The 5,000-nt window shown below is 33.7% G+C and overlaps 1 pseudogene; it reads left to right on the top strand.

Annotated features, from left to right (window-relative positions):
- Nucleotides 1–5,000, top strand: part of LOC135200696 (histone H3-like) — an 8,606-nt pseudogene that overhangs the window by 2,644 nt on the left and 962 nt on the right.

Here is a 5,000-nt window from a genome sequence, read left to right as displayed (position 1 = left end):
TGAACTAATTCTTAGGGTATGAATTTTGCTGAAAGAAAGTAAAAATTCTATTTTCCTATGAAAAATGTCCCAACTCGAAGAGGACCTCAGGGCTCTATGAACTGAAGGTGAGATGGTAGGATCTGTAAAAATTATTGTTTAGACCAGTATACGTTTTTTATCTATAGACTGCTGTATTAAATTAATAGTTAATTATGGTAATGCAAATATCTAAGAATGGTAGACAGTTTTTCATTTTCCTCTTATATAGTAAATTTGATATTAGGGTGTTGTAAATTAGTATACTGTAGGAATTGCTGCCTGCCATTGATGCTTGAAAAGGGCAAAGGTATCGTCTACAAACCTTCTATGAAACATAGGTTTAAAAGATGACGAACAAGACTCTAAATAAAAAAGTGAGCAAAAATGGGGCCCAAAATCAAATAATCAACCAAGACGGTGAATTATATATGGCTAGTTTTAATGTAGAATCTTTATTCACAAATGTCCCAAGTTAACAAAGTGTTTCCAGACGAAGACTATATTTTTCATGTTTTTAGTAAATTGCTTTTCAAACAACTTTTAGAACTCGCAGTACAAGACTATGTTTATTTTTAACCAAAACCTTTATTCTCAAGTGGATGGTATGCTATGGGTTCCCCTTTGAGCCCAATATTTGCTCACTTTTTCTTGTCCCATCTGGAACAGAAATTTTTTGAATCGTGTTCGTCATCTATTAAACCTATGTTTTATAGAAGGTAAGCAGACGATACCTTTGTCACTGGGAGACTGGAAACCGTGCGTGTTACATTGATAATAATATCTACTCTCTCTCTCTCTCTCTCTTAGATACTGTTATTATGATCAATGATAATAACCTTAGCTTATAAGATCTGATACCCATAGTAATTAAAATATATCTTTAAAGTATATTTTGAGATTTGAAGATTCTACTCATATTGAGTGGATTTTTGTGTGTTTTCAAGTGATACTAATTTTTGTTCGACGTAAAATTGGGGATTTTGATTATTAATTTTAAATTAAAATTTTTTTTAAAGTTTTACAGTAATGTTTCATTTATTGACCACCAGTGGTTGGAATCTTTATGAATAAACAATAGTGATAACAGTTTTGTTTCTTCTGTTTTTCTGAGGTGACACTAATTCGGGAGACAGTTACAGCTGTTCTGTGATAAAGGGATGCCCTTTTACTTTATTATATTTCTTGCTTAAATATTGACACCTCACAATGTCTTTGATGGAATTTAATATATTTTGATTCTTCTTTTATTATGATAGTTCAAGTATCGGGCTGTAGTGAGGTAAGCTTTTAATTATATGATTGGTAAATATAATAACCAGGTATTTGGAACATTAAATTTTCATAACATGAATTGCAGTGTTCCATGATTGCGAAAGGACTTGGTGACAATGATAAATAGCACAGAATGATCACAGTCTAATTAAAGTAAAAGAAAATCACTAGTATTATTATCTACACTCCCAAAATTGCCAGTAAAAAAACTCTTATTATGCCCTAATCTCTTACAGTTAAAACATGAATCCGAGGCATCTGACCGATAGGTTCCCCATCAATATCTACTTTGGCACGCAGGTCACTTGAAGCTGAATCAAGTCTACCATAACTAGAGATTTTGCCACAAAAAAACAACCAGGAGCAAAGTCTAAATTCACCTGTGATACCTGCCGAAACTCGCGGCATCAACACACCCCCCCTCCACCCCACCCCCACCCAACCCACCAGACATCCCTAACCACGCAAAAACAAAATATATAATATAAATGTTCACAACTGTCGTACATTACAAGTCCTCGCAAACCTGATGAATTAAGGCCATTACTCAAGAGCAGGAAAATGTACAACAACTTATGAAATATATCCAAAAATATAGTGTTATTATACAGATATCCAAAATTTCCTAATTTCTCCCCTAAATCGAACAGCTGAAATCTAGATAATTATCATTGAAAAATGACCTCACGCCACGGATTGAGTCACTACGATACACGGTAACATATACAGTTGTAAAAAAACAAAAGATAGAAAAACTTAGAGCCTGTCATGATATGTCTTACTTGAACTTGAACTAAAAACTACGGCAGCGATGACTAATATCCAGAATAAAAAAACCCTTGGCTTCGTCGAGCGCTCCTGCGACATGTGTGACTTAACGTAGATTCTAAATAATTGTCTGCCGAACCCACAAAAAAAAAAAGTGCGTATCTTAGGTGCTAGGACTCTTTCCTGATCAACCCCTGATATTTCATCTAAACAAAGGAATCATCAGGGTGTGGTTGAAACATGATCTCGAAATCATATGATAACCAACACTTCCAAAATATCTTCTAAGGTATTCTCCAAGACACCAAAGGAAACCCACACACACAAACGCATAAAAAGAAATGTACAATATTCATTTTCCCTTCACCTTGAAAAAAAACTCTGCGGGTGTAAATCGGCTCTTCCCACGCTCGTGACCTACTACACCAGTCCGTAGCTGATCTCCCATATCTAAGCCAAGAAACCGAGTCTATTTTCAAGGGCAAACGGAGGAGAGAGCAAGAGAGGAAAAGAGAGAGGAAAGAATTCTTCTCCAGTCATGTAAAAAAAAAAAAAAAAAAAAAAAAAAACAAAAAAAAAAAAAAAAAACTCTCTCCCCCCCTTACATCTCCCACAAGCAGAAATAAGAAATATCGCTGAGTGTGTGGGAGAACAATACACCACTCGACAATTGACTCCAAGTAAAAAAATACGACCCAAGCATCTCCCAAGAACTCAGTCCCAGTTACAAGACCTCCTTGACATGCACAAGTATGCTATTCCAAACAAAATACGTCGCCAACATATAACTAATCAACATAGATCAGACGAACAAGGTGCTTGTTCACACGATAAATAAGATTAAGGGCAGGAACACGATGAGATTCACATTTTGCTTTAATCCTACGTTTCGTGACAACATCGCCACATCTTCAGGGATTGTCTACAAAATAAATATAATATGTTAACATAAAATAAAAGCTGATTATAAGATCAAATAGTTGAAAAAGTTAAGACAGTTTAATGGTAAAATTACAACTCACAAACTTGAATTACTTGCACTCTTGACTAAAAGTAAGACTAGACGTACAAAGCTTACAAATGATGAGAAGAAGATTGAAATATTTCAGCTATATTACATACATATATAAAAAGAACCACATATACAACCAAAAGCAAAAGTCATATATAAATAAAACTACAGCTAAAAACAGTCCACACTTAACCAACCTTTCAACATCAAAGATAAAAAAAAACACACTAAAAATCTAAAGCTTACATCTAAGAATCCAAAGACCATTGGCTCACTCTTCAAATTTAAAGATCAGCTCTGCCCTTTGATGACGTTGTTTGTCATTTATGAATACACTTGTCGCAGATGTAACCTAGGAAAATATGTGGGATCTACCCGGCATTTTCTCAGTGTCAGGGCTGATTCCCATCAGGGCATTAGTTATAGAAAACTAGGTGTGAGCTATCTAACCCAGAAACATCTTATATAGGGAATCGCACTATTAAATGTAAAACTACAATCAAATACAAAGATTTTAAAATTATTGACCAACCAAGGGAACTCAACAAACTGTTGATTTTGGAAACTCTGAACATCAAACTACGAGTTCCAACTTTAAACAACCATTCCTCTGCTGTCGCCTTGGTCTTGGCCTAATTTTTTGTCATTCCTTGTGCTTCTTTACGTTGTTTACTTTTAGTGTGTTTTTATCTTTGATGCTGAAAGGTTGGTTATGTGTGGAGCTGTTTTTGGCTGTAGTTTTATGAATATATGAGTTTTGCTTTTGGTTGTATGTGTTGTTCATGTATGTATGTATTTCAACTTAAATACTTAAATGTTCTTCTCATCATTTGTAAGTTGTTTTGTACTTCTATTCTCAGTTTTAGTCAAGTGTGCATGTAATTTAAGTTTATGAGCTGTAATGGTGCCATTAAACTGTTTTTACTTTTTCAACAATTGTATTTTATAATCAGCTATTTCATGCGAACATATTATATTTTATTTTGTAGAAAATCCCTGAAGATGTAGCGATGTTGTCACGAAACGTACGATTAAAGCATAAAGTGAATATCATCGTGTTCCTGCCCTTAATCTTCTTTATTGAGTGAATAAGCGCCTTGTGTGTATATACGATCTGTGTTGTGTGTGGCTGAGTTCCACTGGATGTTCTACAAATATTTCTACAATGGAGCGGAATTATGCTTTTTTTCGTTCTACTTTTTATTCTCTGTCTTGGCTCAAGAGGAGACAATAGCTTTCAGCAGTTCATAAGGATTCACTATGTCCTTGGACTACTCCAGAAATGTCGGAAATTGGAAAAAATATGAATGGAAAAAGAAAAAGTAACTCTGGACCTTCAGTTCCTGCAATATTGTTCAATTAATGATATTGTTCAACAAATTTTTTTTATTTAAAGTTTATAAAAATCATGATATCACTCAATTTTATTTTGACATAATTAGGTATTTAATGAACTATGAAATTAGCTGTAAACACCACCAAGTTCTTGAATCGTTTTCTTTTATTAATAGGGTTATTTTTACTTAGCTTTTTTAAGAACAGTATTAAAGATTTTATTAACACTACATAGCACTACATAACAGAGACACCATAGAAAATTGGCAAACCTTGGAATTATTCTACCAAAATGTTGTATTTGTTATAAAATTGTTTTTTATTTTTTCGAATACATATTATCTAGACGAGAAGAATTCCTTTTGTCATTTGGGTTAGCTTTTTGCTTACCAAATTTTAAATCGAATTACTGTTAGTTGTTTCTGCCCCTTGAAGTGTTATTTCATCGTTTAAAAAATATCAATTTATGTAGTGACCTTAGCCGCCTGCAAAATAAGTTAATGGTTTTGTCCCAAAATGCTTTCTCAAAACTCAAAACAAACTGGGCTCCCTTTTTTAAAAAGAGTGATTTGGAAATTCTCAAGTGCCTTTC

Source organism: Macrobrachium nipponense, chromosome 27 (assembly GCF_015104395.2).
Source record: "Macrobrachium nipponense isolate FS-2020 chromosome 27, ASM1510439v2, whole genome shotgun sequence".
Taxonomy (NCBI): Eukaryota; Metazoa; Arthropoda; class Malacostraca; order Decapoda; family Palaemonidae; genus Macrobrachium; species Macrobrachium nipponense.
Note: the sequence above shows the minus strand (reverse complement) of the source record. Positions and strands in the feature narration are given on the sequence as shown.